The 26,994-nt window shown below is 35.5% G+C and overlaps 1 pseudogene; it reads right to left on the bottom strand.

The window, feature by feature from the left end:
• Positions 1 to 753: 753 nt before the first annotated feature.
• Positions 754 to 19,184, bottom strand: LOC114313425 (uncharacterized; annotated as a pseudogene).
• Between the last annotated feature and the right edge of the window lie 7,810 nt (positions 19,185 to 26,994).

Below are 26,994 nucleotides of genomic sequence, written 5' to 3'. Positions count from 1 at the left end.
ATATATTCCAATATTATATACAATAAATGTAAAGTGATATTTGCAAAAATTCTAATACTCGTATTATTTTCTATCACTTCCCTCAACAAAATTATCTTTTTTTAAAATTTAAAAAAAAAAGTGTGCATAAAAAATATAAACTTCTATACATGCAAAACAAATATCCATAAACCATCCTTAATAGTATTTATACAAAATACTAATAGATTCAAGTACTCAAAAATAAAAAAATAAAAAATCTCAGTTTAGCTCTCAATATCACCCACTCAATCATATCAACCACTCCCTCAACACTACCTACAAAAATACACATCAATATATTAGTTGACTAACTCGGATGCCAAAACCTTTTTTTCCAAAAGAATAGAAGATTACTGGATATTAATTTTAATACTATACAAAAATTTCAAACTGCTACACAAAGAATATAGAGATTTATCTGGAATTGCATCATAGGTTCTTATTAGCTCATTGTTGTTGAGTTCAAGGTCAAGCACAAATATCCCTTAAGAAAACAACATTCTAACTATAATAGACATTTGAGGGACACTGAATTATACGAAAAAGTAATTTTATTTTCACAATGATGGCACTTCAAAAACTCACATGATTTTGTGGACAAAAAAGATGTGCATCCATTGAACTTGCATCAAAGGAAATTACCAAAATTTCTAATCATTAACTGCAAAACCATGTTGGAGAAGAAAAAAATCATTTAATTATTCTATTATTTTAATTAAGCAGCTAAACTCATTAAGCATAACCTATGACTATAAGACAGGTGAACGGCACCAATGACCCATTACCACCGAGGACCCAACTCAACATTATAGGCATTGCAAGGTCGATAAAAAAATCTCCCTCCAACTCTTCCTGGATGTGGTATCCTAAACTTTGTCAAAAACTGTAAAACAGAACATAAGCTGTTATGAAATACATGCAGAACTCCACGGAAAGCTCGAGTTTATTTTAATTAGACAACAACATGTGCTTATCACACTCCTACCGATAATGGGCCAAGGCCTACACCCAAATATGCCTTGTAAGTTGAGACCATGATCGCAGCCATTCGTGCCAGTCCATGGATAACAGTAACCCGTAGCCTTCTTGCATCCTCAAAGCTAGGGAAATTTAAAAATTAAAAAAAAAAAGAAAAAAGAAAGAAGAAGAAGAAGAAGATAGTTAGTCACCAAGATAGTATTTTGATCTATGAATCTCCATGTCAGCCAAAGTAATGACACAGACATTTGATATTGGTTAAAGTTATTACCATTTACAACCTTACAAAATGAAAAATTTGGAACACTCCTTGTACTGTATTAAAACTAGATATTTTACACAAGACATGTCATTCACATGGTCACACAACCTCTCATTGAAAGACTCATAAAATGGTTCAATCCTTCCCCTTACATGCATGAATGTGCTTTGGCATTTTAAGAGGAGTATACTTTTTAAAATTTGATTTCATTTGTAAGGTTATTATATTCTAGGGTGAATGCTCATATAAATAAAATTTTACTTGGATTTTTTAACAAGGAAAAATTGCATTTACCTCATCAGAGAAGGGACAACATCTATAGGACTTCCTGACTCAATGCTTCGCTCCCAAGCCTTATCAAGCTCCATTGCCAACTGATAGCTATCCTGAAATTATGAATGAAATATTTCAGCAAAGATTGTAATGTTATAGAAATTGTAATGTTTATTTGCTTCTTAGAAAGATGAATTTTGTACAAAACAATAAAATAATTCATGCAAGAAACTATATAATAATGAGATAAGTCTGGACATTCACCACCAGAGTAATATAAGAATAATACAAGTCTTGGAGGTAAATATATTTCTGACTTAGTAAATAGAAAATTAAGTACTTGTGACATCACAGAATCCCCAGTGAGGCAAAGATCTAGCAAACATAACGTAGATCAAACAATAACTATAATTTAGGCAAACAATATACAGCAAAGCAATTTGTACCTCAATGGCCATGCATCCACCTTGACCCAAATTGGGCTGTATTGCATGGACAGAGTCCCCAAGCAAGGTTACACGACCCTTTCCCCAGTTAAAAGTGGGTGCACAGTCATATATGTCCCGTCGAAGAATTGCATCTTCATCAGTGGCAAGCAACAGATCTATCACATTATCACACCAACCCTCAAATATCTTCAGCAACCTTTTCTTTTTACCTGACACAAGCACAGAATATTTAAATATGATACAGAACATCCTCACCATCATCAATATCTTTGTCCTGACTATTTGAGAGTGCTTACATAAAAACTTTCCAAATACTAGTTATTCTAAATGTCCAATCCTCTGTCAAAATTGCATGTTTAGAATCCAAAAAATAAATACAGTAGATAACAAAAATATCAATAGTGGAATATCTACCAGTGGAACCATCTACAACACTGGGTGGTTCATTGTGAAATGCATACCACTACATCTTTCCTGCACCAACATCTGAAGACACAAAGTATTGTTTGTGTCTCAAAAATACTCAGTACCTTCAAAAAGAGTGTTAGGACCCTTTGTTGTCAAATTCCATGGAAAAAACTATGGTTGTATTCAAATTGTAATTTTCCAGTTTTCCAGTTTTTGTCATCCCACTCGAGCGGGGTTTTCACTCTCATAGCATCTGGTTCGTCTGCAAAAATGCTGGGTGATGTGTTTGGACGCTCGAGCGTGGGATCTTCCGCTCGAGCGTGAACCCTGTATAGAATAAGCAATATAGAGTCCCCACTCGAGCGTCAATTCCCACGCTCGAGCGGACTGCGCGATCTCTGTTTCTATATATTCGCATGTTGGTTCTATTCTAGGGTTACTTTTCCTAGATCTTGTTTAAGGGTCTTAGGGTTTTGTTTGAGGTTTTCTTCTGAAGTTTTTGGTGAGTTTTCCTTGATAAATTGAGTGAGTATTAAACTCATGAATTGACAAGCACATATCAAGGAGGTTGATTGATTACATACAAGAGTAGTCTTCTTCGGTGGATTTCGAAGATTCAAATGTGGAGTTTCAAAGGAGTTTGATTCTGTACGTAGTCGTTGATTCGACAAGTGAAGTTGTGGATGCAACTTCAGATTAATCAGTTCCGAGACGAAGGCTTAGTGAAAGAGTTACAGAAGGTTTGAAGACAAATTGGATGAGTTGGGTAATTTGTTTGTTGTCTTTGTAATCTTTCTTTCTTCAGTAGTGGATTGATTAGTGGCGTTTCGCCCGTGGTTTTTGATCACAATTGAAGGTTCTTCAATTGTGGTTTTTTCACGTAAAAATCGTTTATGTCGATTTATTGTTTATTTTGAAAACAACAATCTAAATCACGTTCGTAAGTACTTGATGATTTAGATTGTGTGTTTTAAATGATTGAGAATTAAAATGTTTTAATCTTGATCTAATCACGAATCACTTAGGATTTTCAATGAGAAATTTTAAATATGAGCCTCTCCCCTTAAGACGTAAGGTACTGAATAAAGAAGTCTACGAAGATAAAAAATAAATAAATAAATAAACCTATAAAGCAACAAAATAATGAAATATTAACATACCCAACGGTCTCAATATCAGCAGGCACAAAATCTGTAATACTAATGTAACAAGTGTAGCCTGAATCTGTGGCTTCCGTGAATCCAAACAAATTTTTCCTCACCTGTTCAAGAGAAATGAGTATCTATAACTTTCACACTACACAGAAAATCTATATAACATTTTCTAGACACCAAAGGAAAAACACAAAATTTGCAATCTTCCACATTTTGATGAATTTCTCCAAAAAATTGCTCATTGTGGAAATTAAACAATGCAGTTTCTTGAAACTTCCAGGAGTATAAAATGGACATAAACCCAAAAAATGGGGAAAGTGTTGGAAAACTATGGTTTTTATAGGCTTATTTTGGGCAAACTTTGAGCCCAAAATTGAGTGGGTCCCATACGTCTATTGGGGTGGGTTCAAAGAGGTGACGTGTTCCTTGCCGCATGGCAAGTCACCCGGTGAAGACGGCTCATCAAAACCAGTTATGAGTGAATGGGAAGTTGACGTTATTTTCGGGTTCGTGGAATAGGAAATTATAGAAGCAAAATGTGGGTTTCCTTGAAAGGGTTATCTCACATTGAAAACTTAAGAGAACTTACGTATGTATATAAGTTCTAGGTGGCAACACTTGGGTTGGGCCCCAAGGGGCACTCCAAGTTTGTAGAATGGAGGAATTATGGACAAGGTGAACCTTGGCTCAAACCACCACACACACGCCGCCGCCGTCGTCGTCTGTCCATCCGACCAGAGGCGGTTGTGGGTCAGTTTTAATATTAATTTATTTTGAATTTTTCCAAAAATTCTTGCAGGAAAATTAATTTTTCTAAGTGAAATTAATTCAAAATTTTCTATCTAAATGTGTGCCTCCTCTAGTCCGAAATTTCCAATAGATTAACTATTTGAAACTGCTCAAAACTGCTAGCAGTTACACAGATTTAAACTTGCAGCAGTTATCTGTTTAAAATAGTTTGTATCTTTTCAATTCAAAAAGACTTACCTGTTCAATTCAAATAACAGATCTGTTCAGTTCTTCTTGTACCTGTTCGGATAGATCTGAAAGTTACCAATCTGCCTATAAATACTACAACATTCCGGCAGATTTTGGATCCAGAAATTTCATTTTGTCTTCCCGGTTTTGCTCTCTCTTTACATTATTCTTCATTTTTAGAGAAATATTTGAGAGTATAGAACATAGGTTTGGTTTGCCGTACAAATTGTTTGGAGTGCTACTACAATTTGTGAAGATCATTGTATCCTAGGAGATATACACCATTTATCCGTAAGCACCGTAGAGGGGCGAATCTGTCTTAAGGACAGAGTGTCACACACTTGACTTGATCTAAAAGGTGTATCGGTAATAAATTCTATAAGTAATTTATTTATTTTTGTTTGATTTGTTTCAAGTTATTTATTTTACACAGAAGATTGTTCTAACAATCTTAAGACAAATTCGAATTATTCTGTTTAAATAGAATTTTTCATTTGTTTCCTTTCTTCTTTTCTTCTTCTTACAGAAATTATTTTCTGTGGTTTTACAAATAATATTCTGGTTGGAAAAACAAATAGTAGTAATATACTGTTTGAAAAATAGTAGTAATATACTGTTTATTTTCTTTGACAACTAGTAGTAATATACTAGTGTCATTAACAATTTAGAATATTTATTTGTGAAGTTTGTCATAAATTAATTTTGGTTTTCAGAATTTTTTTTCTTGAGTTTTCATTAATTAAAATTTTGTTTTCAGTATTTTAATTTTTGAAGTGTTACAGAAATATTTTTCTCTGTGGAATTAATTTGTTTAAATAATTTTTTATTTGCAAATTAATTGAAAATAAAAGTTACAATTCTTGTTTATTTTATTTTACAGAATTTAAAATTCTGTGTTTATGGTTTAATTTTCTATGTAGTATTAAATTCTAATTATAATTTTGTTTTATAATTTAGAATTTATGGCTACTGAAACTGGTTAGACTAATGCTCAAACAAGTACTAGAGTGGTGGCTGCAATTGCTCCAACCCCTCCGCCTGTTGTGACCGTGCCAGTGAATCATGGTGAAAAGCCAGAGAAGTTCTTAGGAATTGATTTTAAAAGATGGTAGCAGAAAATGCTATTTTATCTTACTACTCTCAACCTAGCACGTTTCCTCCGTGAGGATGCTCCTACTCTGAAAGAGGATGAAATCGACCGGCAAGTGGTTGCTGTGGTCGATGCCTGAAAACATACTGATTTCCTTTGCCGAAATGACATCTTGAACGGACTTGACAACACATTATACAACGTCTACAGTCCTATCAAAATGGCAAAGGAACTTTGGGAGTCTTTGGAGAAAAAGTACAAAACAAAATATGCTGGCTCAAAGAAATTTGTGGTTGGCAAATTCCTGGACTTTGTGATGGTTGATTCTAAAACTATGATCAGCCAAGTTCAAGATCTCCAAATCATTCTGCATGACATTCATGCATATAGCGATCCCGGGTTTACCCTTGTTGAACAGTGATCCGGACATGTGTCCGTGGATGTTGGTTGTTGTTTATTATCTTGTTTGCATCCTTTTTACTTTGTATATTGAGTATGGGATGTGTTGGGCAGGTTTGTTACAGGTTAGTTGTGTTTGGGAGCCTAGTGTTGCTGCCCAGATTTTTGGCCCTTCGCTCGAGCCAGGAGTTTGTCGCTCGAGCGAGAGTGAGGTTCGTGTCTGGTGGGTCGAGCCAGGGTGGCTTTGCTCGAGCGAGTGTTACGTCTGGTTCTGGACCTGAGAGTTGCCTTTCTTGGCTCGAGCGAGCTTTTCTTGGCTCGAGCGGTCTGGTTTGTTCTTCGCTCAAGCGAGAGGTCTGCCGCTCGAGCGTGCTTGTGGTTGCAGACCTGAGGGTTCGAGTTGTTGGCTCGAGCGAGCATTCCTTCGCTCGAGCGCACTTTTGAGTTTTTGGCTCGAGCGAGAGTTTCTGTGTCTGGTCGCTCGAGCGACAAAGGCTTCGCTCGAGCGAGCGTGTTTTATATCAGCGGACAGTAGCGTTTTTGAACATCACTTTTTCACTCCCTTTTTCTTTCAAAACCTAGATCCGACACACTCTCTCTCTCTACACTTATATTCTCTCTAAGAATTGATCTCCCTAGAGTGTGAATCTAGCCTAGGGCTTTTGTTAAAAAGATAGAGGGCATTGAGAGCTTTGTTTTAATCTGAAAAAGTTTGGATTTGGAGCAAGTTGATCTTCGAGTCTTCATCTCCTTTTTGGCTTAAACTTCGAGGTAGGGATACCCTACTCCTCTCTATGGATTTTGTCTTTAAATTTTGGTATTTTGAGATGTTGGGGTTGGTTTGGTAATTTTGTGAAAGTTTGGGGCTTTTGTGTAATTTTACAAAAGTTGGGGTTTTATTCATAATAAACCTAGATGCATGTTTGGCATAGAGAAATGGAATGAATGTTAAATCATTGATGAAAATGGGACCTAAGGGTTGAAATGTTAATTATGGGAATTGACCTAATTACATTGTTTAATTAATTGGGATAATTGATTGAGAAGAATGAGGAAATGAAATGTTGATTGAATATCCATTGTGCATTTATTTTCTGTTTAGAAATAACTGCTTTGGGCTATCGGTGGAGGATAGTCGTGATTGTTGTAGACAATGCATGATGATTAGGCAAACTGAAACTAATCAATGAAGTGTGTCATGGAGCTTGACGGTTGATAGAATACATTAACTATATGTATTGAGTGATTGTATATAGAACCCATGTGTTTGTATACGTTATGTGTAGAGGAGGAGATGGGGGATGTACTCCGCGGTTTAGGGGAAGATAGGGGATGTACCTCTAAACCGGATAGTGTTGGGAGAAGATAGGGGATGAACTCCGTAGATACAGCTCATATGCTTGTCTAGTAAAGTGAAGATAGAGCTCATATGCTTATCTTTGTGAAGTGTGGATATAGCTTATATGCTTATCTGTGGATATTGTGGTTATACATATCTGTTGTAGAATGTGGATATAGCTTATATGCTTATCTGTGAATGTGGATATTGTTGTTATACATATCTGATGAGAATGTGGATAGAACTTATATGTCTATCTGTTGAAAAGGGAAAATGAAAAGTAACTTGGACTCGTAAGTCGTATGACATAAATATGTGATTTATGTGAATGTATCAGTGTTGGCCATCTATCAATTGCTAATCTTTTAGTCATTGTTCATAGTTGGTTTAGTATATTTCTACTGGGCTGTGACTCACCCTATATGGGAATATCATTTTCAGGTGCAGGAAGCATGCCACCTCCAAGGACATAGCTGGGAGGCTAGAGGCGGACATACTTTTGTCGCTTAACTTTTGATGTATTACATGTAACTTCAAGCCAAGGGCTTAATGTGTAAACGAGTTAGTACTCTTTTGTTGTAACCAAGTGTTAACTTGGAAAGCTGTAAGCCCGTAGGGCATTTTGTTTTGATGTTAACATGTAATACTTATGTAATGGAACTCTGTTGAATAAAAGAATGTGGTTAGTTTATATGTAAATGCATGTCTTATCTGATGGGTTTAATGTTGTTATTTTGAGGGCGTTACAATGCAGAAGGCATGTCTCTCAGTGAATCCTTCCAAGTTGCTGCCTCAATTGAGAAATTACCACAAGGCTGGAAGGAATTCAAGAACTACCTCAAACACAAGCGCAAAGAAATGACTTTAGAGGAATTGATTGTGCTTTTGAGGATTGAGGAGGACAACCACAATTCTAAGAAGCGGGCTGGTAAGCATCCCATGGAGTCTAAGGCAAATGTGGTGGAACATGCTTCAAAAGCAAAGAAATGAAAGTTTTCTGGAGAAAGTTCCGCACAAGGCTCTAAAGGTGGGGAAACTAAAAAGTACAAGTTCAATGGCAGATGTTACATCTGTGATAAAGAGGGACATCAGGCCAAAGATTGTTGTAGCAAGCTCAAAGGCAAAGGAAGATCAAGCAAGAAGCCTGCTCAAGCCAATATGACCGAAGTGGACAAAATTTCCAATGGTGTAGATGACATAAATCTTTCTATAGTTGTTTCCGAGGCAAACCTTGTCGGAAATCCTAAAGAATGGTGAGTGGACACTGGTGCTACTCGCCACATCTGTGCCGACAAAAAGATGTTCACATCTTATTCTAAAGTGGACAACGGTGAACAACTTTTTATGGGCAGCTCCTCAACTTCCAAATTTGAAGGACAAGGAAAGATTATTCTAAAGATGACATCTGAAAAAGAACTCAGTCTCAACATTGTGCTGCATGTATCGGACATTAGCAAGAACCTTGTTTCTGGATCTTTGTTAAGTAAAAATGGGTTTAGACTAGTTTTTGAAAGTGACAAGTTTACATTTACCAAAAACGGGATGTATGTAGGAAAATGTTACATGTCTGATGGCCTTTTCAAAATGAATGTAATGACTGTTGTACCATTTGTTATTAATAAAAATACATCTTCTTCTTACTTGCTTGAGTCTTCAAATTTATGGCACAGTTGACTACAACATGTTAATTATGGATCTTTGTGTAGATTAATTAATATGGAATGTTTACCTAAATTTGAAATTGATCCAAATCATAAATGTGAAACTTGTGTTGAGGCAAAATTAACCAAAACTCTTTTTCATTCAATTGAAAAAAGTTCGGAACCACTTGAATTAATTCATAGTGACATTTGTGATTTTAAATCAATTCAAACTAGAGGTGAGAAAAAATATTTTATCACTTTCATAGATGAATATACTAGATATAGTTATGTTTATTTAATTCGAACCAAGGATGAAGCTTTGAAAACTTTCGTTCAATTTAAGAATGAAATTGAAAATCAACTTGGTAAGAAAATTAAAAACCTAAGAAGTGATAGAGGTGGTGAATATGAATCACCTTTTGGTGAGCTTTGTAGAGAACATGGAATAATTCATCAAACCACCGCTCCTTACTCACCTCAACAAAATGAGATTGCTAAAAGAAAAAATAAGACTTTAAAAGAAATGTTGAATGCCATATTAATAAGTTCTGGATTACCTCAGAACTTGTGGGGGGAAGCAATACTTTTTGCTAATTCTATTTTAAATAAAGTACCCCGAAAGAAAGTTAATCAAACACCTTATGAATTGTGGCATAGGAGAGTACTATCCTACAAATACTTAAAAGTGTGGGGGTGTTTGGCTAAAGTGACTATTCCTAGTCCTAAAAAGACTAAGATAGGTCTTAAAACTATTGATTGCATTTTCATTGGTTATGCCACATAAGTCAAAACATTTCGAAATGCATGTAAAAACTATTATTGAATCTCGGAATGCATCATTCTTTGAACATGTATTTCCAAATAAAACTGGACAAGAGACTAGTACTAACAAAAGAACTCATGATGCTATTACTAGTCAAGATCAAGAACATGATCAAGAGCAAGAGCAAGACATAGATCAAAATGATGAAGAGAAACCTAGGCATAGTAAACGTGCTAAAACCTCAAAATCTTTTGGTCCAGATTTTCTAACATTTTTGTTAGAAAATGAGCCTTTAATTTTAAAGAAACTATGTCCAGTCTTGAAGCTCCGTTATGGAAAAAAGCTGTAAACAACGAAGTTGAATCCATCCTACAAAATTACACTTGGGAACTGGTGGATTTGCCACCAGGTTGTAAACCTCTTGGGTACACGTGGATTTTCGAGAGAAAAATGAAGGCAGATGGATTAATTGACAAATAAAATGCAAGACTTGTGGTCAAAGATTTTAGACAAAAAGAAGGTTTTGATTACTGTGACACATACTCACCGGTTACTAGAATAACATCCATTAGAATGCTAATTGCTATAGCATCGTTGTACAATCTAGAAATTCATCAAATGGATGTGAAAATCGCTTTCTTAAATGGTGAGTTAGATAAAGAAATTTACATGGAACAACCAGAAAGATTTTCTGTTCCAGGAAAAGAAAAGAAAGTGTGTAAATTAGTTAAATCATTATATGGTTTAAAACAAGCGCCAAAACAATGGCATTAGAAATTTGACAAGGCAATGATGTCAAATAGTTTTAAGATTAATGAATATGACAAATGTGTTTATACTAAAAATACAGACAAAGGTTATGTCATTGTATGTTTTTATGTGGATGATATACTCATCATAGGTAGTAATAATGGTATGATTAAAGCTACTAAGAAATTGTTGAATAAACATTTTGACATGAAGGACATGGAAATTGTTGATGTAATACTTGGTATGAAAATTACCAAGACATCAGAATGATATGCTTTATCACAATCACATTATATTGAGAAAATACTTGATAGGTTTAGCAAAGATGGTGATCATCTTGCTAGAACACCTGTGGATGTTAATTTGTTTCTTTCTAAGAATATACAGGAAAGTATTTCTCAATTAGAGTATGCTCAAATTATTGGAAGCTTAATGTACTTGATAAACTGCACTCACTCGGATATAGCTTATGTAGTAAATAAATTGAGTAGATATACGAGTAATCCAAGAGTAGAACACTGGAAAGCTGTTATAAGGGTTCATCGATATCTCTGATTTACTCGTAGCATTGGGCTAAATTATACTAGATATCTCGTAGTACTTGAAGGATACTGTGATGCAAACTGGATATTGGATACTAGAGACTCAAAGTCGACTAGTGGGTATGTCTTTACTCTTGGTGGGGCGGCTGTATCTTGAAAATCTTCCAAACAAACTTGCATTGCTAGGTCTACTATGGAATCAGAATTCATAGCTTTAGATAAAGCTGGAGAAGAAGCAAAATGGCTTCGTCACTTCCTCGAAGATATTCTAATGTGGCCAAAACCGGTGCCTGCTATATGCATACATTATGATAGTCAATCAGCAATTGGTAGAGCACAGAGTCATACGTATAACGGTAAGTTACGACACATTCATCGTTGACATAACACCATGAGATAACTATTCTCTAATGGAATTATTTCCATTGAATATGTGAAGTCTAAAGACAACATAGCGGATCCATTAACCAAAGGGTTAGCAAGAGAGTTAGTTGAGAATTCATCGAGAGGAATGGGACTTAAGCCTATTAAATAAGTGTTACCACAATAGTAACCCAACCTAGTTGACTGGAGATCCCAAGATCTAGCTTCAAGGGGACAACCGAGTTGTGTATGACTCATAAGGATCACTGGGGAGTTAAACTCCTACCTATTTCTATGATAAAATAGTGATGTCTGCAATGTTTTAGGTTAAGTAATACTTTTAATAATTCTTATATCTAGGTATACCTAGTGGAGTATGGCAGGATACTCTTCATAAGAATCACCTATATGAGTGTGAACTGGGCCGGTTTTATGAGATTTGTGAAGAGTTACAATTCTCTAGAGCACTCATGAAAGACCAGGGTTTTCAAGGCCAAAATGAACACAATAGTGAGAACTAAACTGTGTCTGGTGATATACTGTGTGAGTTCTATTGTTCTGGTTTGCACAAATGGCTGAACAGTTCAAGACATCGTGTTCACTAATTAGCTAGTAAATCCGATAGTGTCTCACAAGGGAAGGTTCAAAGCCAAAAGCTACCTATCCTTTACAGAATATTACTAATTTCTGTACTCTCTATAGTTAGATCATGTTGTTGCATTTTCTCTCTGTCAAATTCCATTCATGTGGGGGATTGTTGGAAAATTATGATTTTTGGCCCTGTTTGGTACAGCTTAATTTCAGCTTATTTCAGCTTTCTGCTTAATTTAAGCTATTTTGATGTGTTTGGTGTAGCTTAACAATACAGCTTATAGCTTTTTGTAAGTCAGAAATCAACTTATTCTTTGAGTGGGGCAGGAGAAGCTTAATTTATAAGTCAGAAATCAGCTTATGTTCACAGTTATAAGCTATAAGCTATTAAGGTATAAGCTATAAGCACTTTCCCACAGCTCTACCAAACAGGGCTTTTATTGGCTTATTTTGGGCATACTTTGAGCCCAAAATTGAGTGGGTCCCACACGTCTTTTGGGATGGATCCAAAGAGGTGACGTGTTCTTTGCCGTATGGCAAGTCATACAGTAAAGAGGGTTCGTCAAAACCATTTATGAGTGAATGGGAAGTTGATGTCATTTTCGGGTTCGTGGAATAGGAAATTGAAGAAGTAAAATATGGGTTTCCTTGAAATGGTTATCCTATATTGGAAACTTAAGAGAATTTATATGTGTATATAAGTTCTAGGTGGCAACACTTAGGTTGGGCCCCAAGGGGCACCCCAAGTTTGTAGAAGGGAGAAGTTATAGACAAAGTAAACCTTAGCTCAAACTATCACACAAGCGTGTACGCGAGCGCCGCCGCAGTCCGACCGGCCGGCCGAGCCAAGTAGTGCCGTGACGGGTTGTAGGTCAGTTCTAATATTAATTTTTTGACAAAATTTATTTTGAATTTTTTCAAAAATTCTTACAGGAAAATTAATTTTTCTAAGTAAAATTAATTCAAATTTTGTGCCAAATTTGAATTCAAATTTTTCTGTCCAAATGTGTGCCTCCTTTAGTCCGAAATTTCCAATAGATTAACTGTTTGAAACTACTTAAAACTACCAGCAGTTACATAGATTTAAAACTGCAGCAGTTATCTGTTTAAAACAATTTGTATCTGTTCAATTAAAAAAGCCTACCTATTCAGTTCAAATAACAGATCAGTTCAGTTCTTTTTGCACCTGTTCGAATAGATCTGAAAGTCAGCAATCTGCCTATAAATACTACAACATTCCAGCTGATTTTGGATCCAAAAATTTCATTTTGTCTTCCCGATTTTGCTATCTCTTTACATTATTCTTAATTGTAATTTTTTAGAGAAATATTTGAGAGTATAGAACACAGGTTTGGTTCACCGTATAAATTGTTTGGAGTGCTACTCAAACAATTTGTAAAGATCATTGTATCTTGGGAGATAGACGCCATTTATCTGTAAGCACCGTAACAGGGCGAGTTTGTCTTAAAGACAGAGTGTCACACGCTGGACTTGATCTAAAAGGTGTATCGGTAATAAATTCTGTAAGTAATTTATTTATTTTTGTTTGATTTGTTTCAAGTTATTTATTTTACACAGAAGATTGTTCCAACACAAAGTTTAGTACACTAGGTACCTATGGCTAATAAGGTTAGACTATTTTGGCATAAATCATCTCCAAAAAATTGTTAACATATATCACCACCCCAATATCAGCGTAATGTGTAATTTTATATTTGCAAACGTTATGATGTTTCTTTCAAAAAGAATTTGCAAAACAAGCTTTTATGTTTAAAAACACTTCCTAACAGTTGCAGGTGGTTTCATTGATAAAAAAAAGTTATAACTAGCATTTCAGTCTTCAATTTTGCCAAGCAAGATTCAAATATAAAATCCACACAATTTCTAGCTAACCCTTAACATAACACCTGAGACAATCTCTAGGAGAATTAGCAGTGTCATTGACTCAAACAAATTCACATAAAAATGAATTACGCACATATTAGTCATAATTAATTTGTGTTAAACAAAACTGATATGAACTAGGGTTGAGGGATAGCTTCAATATTACATGTGAAGCAAAGTGTCATTTCTATTAATCTAGGCAATCTACCACAACTTTGCACCTCTTCTAGTGTACAAGCCTATATTAGATATATTTATACGAACAGAAATACAATACAATTACATGTTTACATATGTATCAACCACTCAAGTTAAGACCTTTAGGGCATGTTTGATTGGGTGGATTAAAGCATGAGATTGGGATTATTAATCTGTGGACCCAATTATCCCATGTTTGTTTTAACATTTTGATTTAGGATTATTAATCCAATGGATAATTAATCCAACAAATTTGTAGGATTATTAGTAATGGGGTAGGGGTAGGATTATTAATCCAATGGATATTAATCCAACTGGATAGTGAATGCTACATTAATTTAATAGGATTATTAATACTTCACTATTAGTCTTTTGAATCAAACATGACCTTACTGTTTGATAAATGGCGATTGAATTGGCATCTTTTTTCTTGGTTTATTGCCCTTATATGGTGGTAGTAGAATTGAATAAATTTATTATTCACATTCTGTCAGTGTATAAAATAAAACAAATTTAGATGAGCCTGTGTAGCATAGTCTGCAACATTGTTGATAGAACTGGTTATTCGTAATGGCTTCCCCAGAGTTTCCATAATATGAATTCCTATGCAATTTATCAAACAGTAAAGCATTTCTACCCAACAAAAATGAACTTTGTACTAAATATGGATTCAATTCAATCAGAAAACCCTTAAAAATTATAAATTTAAAAAAAAAAAGAAAAAAAAAGGAGCTTAATCTTTTGCAAACCAAAATTTCCAAGGAGCATATTGCAAAATTGTTCCAAAAATTACAAAAGTCAAACCTATACAACACTTTACATCTTACATATATGCATTTGTATATATATATACATACAGACAAAAAAAATTAGATACATATAAAAACGTGCAAACAAAATCGGAGAGAGAGAGAGAGAGAGAGAGAGAGAGATTACGAGCAAGTGGATCTGTTACGAGCTAAAATATTTCTTGAACCAAAAAATGCCTCATTCAGTCGATTATAGTGATATATGTGTTGTGAGATGTAATTTACACCACTGTGAGATGGTGATACTATTGTAATTTACACACTGTTGTAATTGAACAACACATACCAGTGATACATTACATGGATATATATATATATAGAGAGAGAGAGAGAGAGCACCGAAGAACAGAGACGAGAGCAAGACTACAGAGAGAGACATACAGTTGAATCGATTAATGTTTCAATTTACACATTACAGATTAATCGATGAAGATGTGTCAAACATTACAGAGAGTAAGATTCGAGCGATTAAGATGAATCGATGAAGATGTGTCAAACATTACACAGAGAGAGACAAAGAGAAGTGTTTAGGCTTATCGATTATGAATCTCGATTATGAATCGATCAAAATTTTTATCAACAGCAGATTGAAATCTTCAAATCTTTATCAACAATCGATTAAAATTTTCAAATTCATCAAAGTGAGAGTCGAGCGAGAGAGATAGTGAGATTCGAGCGAGAGACAGATTTTGAGAGAGAGAGAGTTCAGATTTGGGAAATAAGAAAAAAAAAAAAGAAGGGACAAGTCAAGTTTTTCATGATTTGGGTTTTATTTTTATTTTATTTTTAAGAACACGATTGGGTCAAGTAGAATGAGATTTTGATATAAAAAGTGATTTTTTGCGACCGCTAAACGATCAGTGGCAAAAAAATAGACGCAAAAAGTCATATTTCTAGTAGTGTCATAAGCCTTATAAATCTTTTTGCTATCCATGGCTGTCAATGAAGCTTGGGGAGTTGTGGTGGAAGCGTAGCTAACAAATATTATGGTGGTGCAAACTATTTGTGTGTGTGTGTGTGTGTGTGTGTGTGTGTGTGTGTGTGTGTGAAAGAGAGAATAACGCTGCACAAGGGTGAGACAATTGCAGTTTCATAATAATTATAAGAATTTTGTCAAGGACAAGGTTACTAAAATTGAGATTTTAAGTAGAAGTTTGAAGGAATTTATAAATCAAATCTTAGAATCAGATTGAGAATTGAAACATTTTACTTTCAATGTAAAATAAAATGAGAACTTTTCCATAATAGTAATGTATGTTAAATAATTTTAATATCATTAAAAAATGATAAATTTGATATAATACATCTTTTATATTAACATAAATTAAAAGAGATGTTTGGAGAAGAAATTTCTAATCAAAGTTCTTATATAGATATACACATACATACATATCTAAGAGCATCTCCATCTCCAACGCTTATTTTATTTTTTTTATTTATCAAATTTGAGTAAAGATTTGGGTTAAAAGTTTCATCTGATACTTAGTATTTTAAAGCTAAATTTTCAATTTTCATCTAACAACTGGTCGACCGGGAGGATATCCGGGTGGTCGACTGACTTAGTATAAATCTTTTTCAAATTTTTCCAATTCGGTTGTCCACCCGGTTGTCCGGCTAGTTGTCCACCTAGTTGACCCGCCGGTCATCCATCCGATCATCTACCAACACTCACCAGCAAGATTTGATGAAAGATTAAACATTCCCTCGATTTGATGAAAAAAGTATGACTCCCATCATTTGATACCAATTTGGTGAAACGGTTGAAACACCATTTTCACCAAATTTTCATCAAATTTAATTTTGATGAAAAATTTGAGTCTGGGTCGAAGATGGTCTAAGAAAAATAAATAATAAGATTTTTTTTTTTTTTTTGTAGCATTGAGAAGTAGAATTGGAATTATAGTGACATTGAACCTACATAATTTTATGACCAGAATCATAATCATTTTAAAATCCTTCTAAATTTAAAATCTTAGTGTGACCCAAATTGAAATTCTAATAACCATGATTAAGAGTACTCTAAGAATACTTCTTATTAAGTTTAAAGGAGTTATCCCTTTTTCTTTTCTTTTTTTTTTTATTAAAAGTACATATTGTAAGAATGGTATAATTATTTTAAATTCTATTAATTAATATAATTAGAATTGTAATGACCGAACAAATTTTAACTTTTAATTATTGTATTAGAAGGTTAGTTAATCTTAAGCCCCTAAGAAGTTTTTTTCCTTTAATTAAAACCTTGGTCGACAAATATTTCTTAGATCATTTTTTACGCATTTACACTTTTCATGCTTAAGATAAGTGAATTTAATCTTTGTACTAAGTGTACTTTTGTATGTATAATCTATCTAATGATGGTTGAATTTGAATGAAATGTCCTGATTATTGTCTTTTGTAAGATGAAATGTGAGCCATTGGATGAAAGATTAGTTAGCTTATTGAAGAATTAGTGAGGGAGCTTATAGCTTTGTTTTAGGGTTTTAGAGAGAAAATTTCATATTTTCTTCACTCTTCCCTCTCTGAAATTGTGCCATCCTGCCTCTCTCACTCTTTGATTTCTCTTCTTCTAATCTTTGCTAGTAAGATTATGGGTTATGCTAAGGGTTTATGACGTTATTGTGTGAGATTATAGTGAGTTAAGTGAGGTTGTTTAAGAGCAATTTTGTGAGTGTTCAATATTCGAAATTGTTAGAATACTAGAGAGAGAGAGAGAGAGAGAAACTAATATGTATTGTATATATTTAATCAATTCAATACAATAAGAGAAGCCTGTATATATAGGCCGAGAAACCTAGGTGTACAAGAAACCTAGGTATACCAGAATACAAGAATCTTAAGTATTATAGAAATAGGTATAATAGGAATAGATAACAGCTAACACCCCCCTCAAGCTCAAGGTGGTAAGGCAGATATCAACTGGAGCTTGACGAGGAGAGTGTTGGCGGTTTGATCAGCAGAGGTAACAAAAAGAAGACGAACAGTGCCCCTAGTAACATGCTAGCGTATGAAGTGGCAATCTATCTCAATATGCTTGGTGCGATCATGGAAGACATCGTTATGTGCAATTTGAATAGCACTCTGGTTGTCACAATAACGATTGATGGCAGCAGAATGAGAAACTCCCATATCAGAAAGAAACCAATGAAGCCACATAAGCTTCTGAGTAGTGTCAGCAAGAGCACGATACTCAGCTTCGGTACTAGAATGAGCAACAAGAGTTTGCTTCTTGCTACACTAAGCAATGAGAAAGTTGCCCAAGAAGAAGCAAAACCCAGTAGTGGAATGACGATTAGTAGGATCCCCTGCCCAATCTGTATCAGAAAAGGCATGGAGCTATAGAGAAGATTGGGCAGAGTAATGAAGACCATGAAATTGAGTTCCTTTGAGATAGCGCAAAATGCGAATCAGAGCATCATAGTGTGAAGAGCGGGGTGCAACAATAAATTAACTGACAATGTGAACACCATAAGCAATATATGGCCGAGTAACCGTAAGATAGACAAGACTGCCAACTAGCTGACGATATAAAGTGGCATCAAACAATAGGGAACCTTCAAGAGGTGTAAGATAAGTCTAAGGATCAACGGGAGTAATGGTAGTCTTGTAATTGGTAAGGCCATCATGAGCCAAGAGATCAGAAGTATACTTAGCCTGGGTAAGAAAGTAACCAGATGAATCTTAAGAAATTTCCAAGCCTATGAAGTAGCTAAGCAAACCCAAATTTTTCATCTCTAATTGGTGACAGAGAAACTATTGGAGACTAGAAATACCCGTAGGGTCATCTCCAGTGATAATCATATCATCCACATAGAGGAGACGGAGAATAGCACCACACTCCGTCTTATGTATAAACAAGGTAGAATCATAGGCACTAGAGGAAAAGCCAAAGTCACAAATGATAGAGTTGAACTTGGCAAACCAGGCATGTGGAGCTTGTTTCAAACCATACAAAGCACGACGAAGTTTGTAGACTTTGTTTGATGGAACAGAAAAACCAGGAGGAGGTTGCATATAAACTTCCTCAGTGAGATCACCATTGAAGAATGCATTCTTGACATCTATCTTGTAAAGACTCCAGTGGCGAGCAGCAACCACTGCAAGTAAGATGGGAACAGAAGTAAGACGAGCAACATGAGCAAATATTTCTTCATAGTTAATACCATACTCTTGAGTTAACCCTTGGGTGACAAGGCGAGCTTTGTAACGCTTAATGGAACCATTAGAATGAGTTTTGATCTTGTAAACCCATTTATAAGTAACAATACTTTTGCCAAGAGGAAGATCAACCATATTTCAGGTATGAGTTTTATTGAAAGCTTGCAGTTCATCAGTCGTAACTTGTTGCCAAAGAGGGTTAGAATAAGTTTCTTGATAGGAAGTAGGTTCATGAGAGGAAAAGGCAGTGGAATTAACAATATAATCACGAAGAAGAACAAAAGGTTGCCTTACCCGCGTGGAATGACGCTTTAGTGGAGGAGGAACCTCAACAGGAGAAGGTATAGGGCCATCAGCAGACACAGGATCCTCAGGATGGACAATAGGCATGGGCGGCTGTGGAATCATGGAGTTAGAATCTGCATCAAAGTCATCAGAAAACAGGCCTATAGAGAGATCAGTAAAGATCGGTGAGTGGGTGGACTATGATAGGTGAAACTTGGAAAGATTTGAGAACATTTTGTGTTCCTAGAAGACCACATGATGGAAAATACGAAGTTGCTTGGAGATAGGATCCCAACAACGATACCCTTTATGTTCTATACCATACCTCAGAAAACAGCAAAGATAAGAGCGAGGTTCTAGTTTAGTGTGTTCATGAGACTGAAGTAGAACAAAACAAGTAGAACAAAAAAACTTTAAGAGTGGTGTAGTCAGGAGGAGAACCATACAAGCGCTCGTAAGGGGAAGTATTAGCTATGACAGGTGTAGGTACACGATTTATGGTGTGGCTGGCAGTGAGGGCAGCTTCTTTCCAAAACTGTTCAGGACAAGAAGATGAGATGCGAAGAGTCCAGGTAGTGTCTAAAATATAACGGTGCTTCCTTTCGGCTCGTCCATTTTGTTGAGATGTGCCTCCAGAAGATCAATGAGATAATGTACTATTAGCCCGAACAAAAGAAAGAAATTCAGAATCAAAGTACTCTTTAGCATTATAAGAACGAAAGATTTTAATAGTACGAGAAAACTAAGTACGGACCATGGCAAAGAAATTATAATAAATTTGTTTAAGTTCAGATCGATTTTTGAGGAGAAAAAACCAAGTATAACTAGAAAAATTATCAACAAAAATAACAAAATATCTTAAACCCCCCCCCCAAATGGTCGGTGTGGGGGAAGGTCCCCAAATATCTGAATGCACAACATCAAAAGGAACAGTAGACATAGAAGTACTGTTATTAAAAGATAAGACAGGTTGTTTAGCAATTTGACAAGATAAACAATCGACATCTTCCAGACGGACACAATATAACTGACCACTAGAAACTAAAGTTTTCAAATGACTAAAAGAGATATGTCCTAAGCGACAATGCCAAAGGTGAAAAGAAGACATGGCAGAAGTAGATGCAGCAGAGGAAGCAATGGGGGCAGCAGTAGATGATGTGTGGAGAGCATCAGTAGATGATTTATGGAGAATGCGAAGATGGGTAAGCTCGAACAGATGTCCATGCTTACGGCCTATCCTAAGAATCTGTCTCGTCTGAGAGTCCTGCACCAAACAACCATTAGTAGAAAAGGTAACAGTTAGACCAAGTTCACATACCTAACCAACATAGATAAGGTTCAATTGAAGAACATGAATGTGATAAGCATCAGAAAGAGACAGAGTGGAAGTAGAAATTTGACCAATGTGACGAATAGTCATATGAGAACCATCAGAAGTATGTATAATGGGGATAGAAGATAATGATGATATAGAAGAAAACATAGTGGAGTCAGAAGTCATATGATTACAGCACGTGGAATCAAAATACCATGGAGAATTACCTGAAGTCACTGAAAGAGCAGTAGAGGGAGGAGTACCGGATTTGGCGAGCACCAGTTGGATGATGGACTCAACATCATCCATAGAGAAGGAAGGAGTAGTGTAATTAGTGGAGTGGTGAGTAGAAGAACCCTCAGAGGCAACAGCAGCAGAGCGAGAACCTTGACTAGTTTTAGGTTGATACCTAAAATGAGAAGACCCTTTCCTGGATGAAGTATTGAAGGGGGCTCGAGGACAATTGCGTTGGAGATGATCGAAAGCAGTCTCGTGGCAAGTAAAACATTCACGAACTTAGCACTGAACAAAAGAATGAGTGGCTGGCAGGCCACGGTTGTGACAATACTAGCATGAACTAGCGAGCTGTGAAGATGAAGAACTCAGTGATGATGGCGTAGCAAGAACAGAACCTATATTCTGAGATTTGAGAGTCCCAAAACGAGTCTTCTCTGATAATAGTTCACTAATGGCTTGCTCTAAAGTGGGCAACGGCAAACGATAGAGCAATGAAGCATGCACAGGCTCAAAAGTGCTATGAAGAGCCATAAAGAACTGTAATAGTGCTGATGATTCTGATAAGTAATAAACAGCTGTGCATCTTTAGAATATGCCCATGTAGGCTCAGAAAGAGCTAGCTGGTCCCAAACAAACAACATCTGGGATAATAATTCATTGATGGACTGATCGGGTACCTAGCGCATGTGATGAAGAGTCTGTAATAGTTGATATTGATAAGCATGGCTAGTGGTATGATAACGGTCCCTTAAGAAATCCCAAATTGCTTTGGCAGGGGAAGCAATTTGATCATCATCTTGGAACCAGCCAAACTGGAGATGAATGTAGGGAATTGAGATAGCTGTCTCTCTCTCTCCAAATACTCATTGATCTAGAGTTCTTCTACCCCACTTCCTTTGTAGAAAGGGTAGAGTATCGCGTGGGCTTTCCTTTGATTCTAGAAAGTTCAAGTTTGGAGCATCTTCAGGTTTCTCCTTCTTCCTCTTTGAGCTTCTCCATTTGAGGTAGGGATAATCTACTCTTTAATATGAGTTTTAACCTTGATATTTGTCATTTGGTATAAATTGTGGGATTTGGGAAGCTTGGGTGAAGTTAGGGTTTGGGTTTGAATTTGTGAAAGAGTGGTTTTCTACTTTGAGCTCCATATGTGTATGTGAAGTTTTGAAAATGGGGTTATTTGTGTATAATGGGTGAAATTTAGCTTTGGGTGTAATATTTGGGAAATGAGAAAAAATGCCCTAAATTGGAATTAAATAAACTACTTTGTATAAATGATGAAATCAATATGGAATTATGAAATTGGTTTAGGAATTATGAAGTTGGGGGAAATTGTGATTAAATGGTGTAGTTTGATTGATAAATCACTCACCTATGGAAAATTTGATAAATTATCTGTTGATAGATTTATTTATCTGTTTAGAAATATTTATTTTGGGCTATCGGCGAAGGATAGCCATGATTGTTGTAGAAACTACATGAGGATTTGAAAGATCGAAACTAATCCATTGAATTATGTCATTGAATATGACGGTTTGATTAAATTGTTAATATTTGAATTTTGGTAGTCATTGTATATGACATGCTTTTAAATACATTATATATGTATCTTTGTTTGGAAAGAGATAGGGGATGTACTCCATTGTTTGAGAGGAGATAGAGGATGGACTCCATTGATAATTAAGTTGGTCGGAGTATCCAAGGTGAAAGTCCCGAAATCTTATTTATTTATGGGTGCCGGTTCCCTCGAAAGTAGTTCTGTAAAATGGCAAGAAATAAAAGTGTTGGATTTGATGAATGAATTGAATTGTGAACCATTGAGTTGCAGTCTCATATTGGTTGCTTGATAATGATGAATGTGGTTAATTGATTTACACGAGATGGTAGAATGGAAATGAATTGAGAAATTGGTAATCTATATTGAATGACCTTGAAAAGAATGAGTGTTGGTTAAGAATGTTGCACATTTGTCTAATGCTCATATTTTAGTTAATTCTCATATATTGTTTACCATATCTCTACTGGGCTTTGGCTAACCCTACTTGGGACACCATTTTCAGGTACAGGTGACATGCCGCCTCCAAGGGAATAGCTTGGGAGGTCAAGGGGCTGAAGGCTCCGTTTTGTTATTTTGTTGTGTGTTAAGTGTAAATTCAAGCCAAGGGCTTTATATGTAAAAGAGTTAGGACTCTTCTTTTGTTGTAACCAAGTGATAACTTGGAAAGCTGTAAGCCTGTAGGGCATTTACTTTGTTGTTAGAACTACATGTTTTAGTTTCGGGATGTGTATTTATGAAAATGTAAAGCATGTAATACATTTTGTAAAGAAGACTCTGATGAATGAAAATATAATATTTCTTTTTGCGTATGGATCTTATGTATGATTGATTTATATAATATTCGAGGGCGTTACAGCCTAGAACCATGTCATAATTTGATAATTCTTACTTTCTCATTCCTCAAGACAGTCATCGAATGCAGAGTTAGTCTCATCATCCTTCTGGTTAGGTTTAGGAAGAGCATCGGTAATGATCCGCCAAAGTTGTTTCCCTTTGATGAAGCTACAGAGAGCTTGGGCCCAACTAACATAATTTGACTCATCAAGTGTAATAGAAACAAGGTAGATATGCTCGGTACGATCCATAAGGAGAAAATAAGGGAAAATAGGCAGAATTTTCCAAAACGGAGGTCACCAATAGCTTTAGAAGGCTGAAAAACCTTAGGGACTAGTAGGGCTGACGTTAGCACTATGGCTGTGATGACAACAACAACTGAGTCAGGGGAGAAGGGTTGACGTCAATGGCTGAGTAGGGTTGACATTAGCGGCTAAGGCAACACACGGCTAAGGAAGCTGATGACGGTGGCACGTGGCTAAGGAAAGTCGGATGGAAGCTGATGGGCAGCACACGACTAAGGAAAGTCGGGTGGAAGCAGATGGCTCAACGACTGAAACGGAAGCCGATGGCTGCACACGGCTGAGGCGAAAGCCGAATGGAAGCCAAGAGCTAAGTGGCTAAGAATAAAGCTGGGATGGGACGTGCACGCGCGTGCTGAGAGTGGCAACGACGGAAACCAACACGCTGAGCATTTGAGGGCGCGTAAGGCATCAGATAGAGGTGATTTTGGAGGCGTTAGCTTCGTCTTGAAGAGACGAAGAGGCTGGTATAAGCTAAACGTGGAAACAGGGATGGACTAGATATGCAGAAACCAGCAGAAAGCAATGGGAGACAGAAACAATCTGCCAGAGAAAGAAAGAAAAAAAAACACGGGATGAAGTAGAAGAAAAAGAGGCTATGAGAGAATCCTGGGCTCTGATACCATGTTAAAAGAGTAGAGAGAGAAAAAATAATATGTATTGTATATATTCAATCAATTCAATACAACAAGAGAAGCCTGTATATATAGGCCAAAAAACCTAGGTGTACCAGAATACAAGAATCCTAAGTAAAATAGGAATATCTATAATAGGAATAGATAACAGCTAACAGAAATAATGGCCATTGTAAAAAAATAACGGTTTGAAAAATGAAATATTTATAAGATTTCATTTCAATTGGGCGATCAATATGTAAAACCTTGAAAAGTATTCTCAAAGCATCTAATATAAAAAAAATATATTAACTGTCTTATTTCTAGCATTCGAGCAAAGAGAAAGGGTAGAAAAAATTTAATCTCAATTGGAATTAGGGTGCATACATTTAATATTAATTAATTTGTGGCATCAAGTAGGATCTAACTTGATATATTAAAGGCTAATACAATGAAAAATAAAAATAAAATAAAAATAAAAATAAGGTAAAAAAAAATAGTCTCAATTAAATTAAGAATAAGGGTGCATACTTCAAATATTAATGGCATAAAGTATAATCCAACTTCATACATTAATTAATCTGAGGGGCATAACTTGATGTTTAAGAGTGTGCTCCCTTCATCTCTTAAGTTCAATATTCACTAGCTAAAATAAGCTTCTTGCAGCCATTCCATTCAAGGCGTTTGCTCTGCCTTTCTAGAATTAGTCAAGGTGCACGCGAGCTGGTCCAAACGTTCGGTTATCTAACCAAAAAAAAAAAAAAAAAACACTTGATACATTAAGTTCATATATACTATGGCATGTAGTTATAAATTTTAGTCGGAGTGTGCATAAATTGACTTGGATACCCAATTATTCAAAAAAAAAAAAAAAAAACTCGATACATTAAATTCATATATACTATGGTATGTAGCTATAAAATTTTAGAGAAAACTATTAAAAAATCCAACCTAAGGATGGTATAAGGCATTAGGTCCAGTAGATATTTTTTTGTTGGTGAAAGGTCCACCTTTTGTGAAATAATTTGGTGAGGAGTTTTTTTTTTTTGAAAGACATTTTGTTTTCAATTTTTTCCCTTAATTTATATGTTGACTTTTTTTATCTGTTGTTTTTTTTTACTATCTATTCAAATTTATATCTATCTGTTCAATTTTCTTCTCCTTATCTATTCAAATATTTGTCCAAATTTTATTATCTGTTCAATTTTTTAACTATCTGTTTAATTTTTTTAACCCTCTGTTCAAATATTTTCCTATTTTGTTTTGGTTCAAATCTTTATTTTCTCTACTATCTGTTGCATTTTTCTTATTTGTTAAAATAATGATTCCTTATCTATAACTCAAATTTGGAAGCTCATTTTTTGTATCTGCTTGAAATCTACAAACTAATTTTTCTATCAGTTGGAATTATCCACCACCAACACTCAAATATTACACAAAAATTCACAAACTATTATTATCTGTTCAAAATTTGAACCAAATCTAACTTATTTGTCAAAATAATAATAATAATAATAATAATAATTTGTTGCAATCTATTTCATCAACAACAACAACAACAAAATCAACAACAATCCACTAAAAAAAAAAAACAGAGAGAAAGAGAGAGAGATAGAGAAACCCTAGAGATCGACTGAGGCAAAGAGAGAAATAAAAATGAGAAAAGGACCTCGGGGACGACAAGAAGGACTTCAGCGATAGTGAGGATTTGATCGGGACTTCATAGGCTTCGCAATACGACGGCGCCATTATAGGGGGTGGCGGCGGGACGAAGAAGAATCAGAAGCACAACTCTTCATCATTGTGACCTACCATTTCTACGTTACAAAATTTGTTTTGTCATCCTCAACCCCTTCTACTGTTGAAAAAATTGGTTTATTAGGCTTATCTTGGACCGACTTTGAGCCCAAAATTGAGTGGGCCCCGAACGTCTTTTGGGGTGAATCCAAAGAGGTGAAGTGTTCCTTGCCGTGTGGCAAGTCACACGGTGAAGACGGTTCGTCAAAACCATTTATGAGTGAATAGAAACATGACGTCGTTTTCGGGTTCGTGAAATGGACATTTAAAGTTTTTAATGTGGGTTTCCTTGTGAGGCTTGTCCCACATTGAAACTTTAAGAGAGTTTTGTTAAGTATATAAGCTCTAGCCTATAACACTTGGGTTGGGCCCCAAAGGGCACCCCAAGTTTGTAGAAATGAGGAGTTATGGACAAAGTGAACCTTAGCCCAAACCACCACGCGCGCGCGCGCACGCTCGACCGCCGCCATCCGTTTAGCCGTGCCGGGCACGGATGTGGGTCGGGCTAGTTCTAATATTAATTTTTTAGACAAAATTTATTTGAATTTTTTGTAGAAAAATCTAAATGAAATTTAATTCAATTTGAATTTAAATTTTCTGTTCATGTTTTATGCCTCTTCCAGTCCGAATTCTGTTTTTTAAACTGTTTGAACAGTGCTAAATAACTGCCCAGCAGTTACTGATTTGTAACTACCGAACAGATTCAAAAATCTGGCTGCAAATCTGTTTGTTTTATAACTGCATCTGTTCAAAAATAATTTACACGTGTTCACTTCAAATTTGTACCTATTTGGGTCTATATATTGTAGACTTGTTCCTACAGATTATGGATGATAACAACATCCAGAAAATTTTGTCAAGACAAGTTTTAATTTGTTGAAATTCGGACAGATTCAAATCTGCACAGTTGTAGATCTGTTCAATTCCTAATTTGAATCTGTCCTAAAACAGTGTCATATCTGTTTTGCGGTTTACACACCTGTTGGGACAGAATTTTTTGCCTATA

This window comes from Camellia sinensis, chromosome 1 (assembly GCF_055761805.1).
Source record: "Camellia sinensis isolate YWXY chromosome 1, ASM5576180v1, whole genome shotgun sequence".
NCBI lineage: Eukaryota > Viridiplantae > Streptophyta > Magnoliopsida > Ericales > Theaceae > Camellia > Camellia sinensis.
This window is presented reverse-complemented; position numbering and strand designations above follow the sequence as displayed.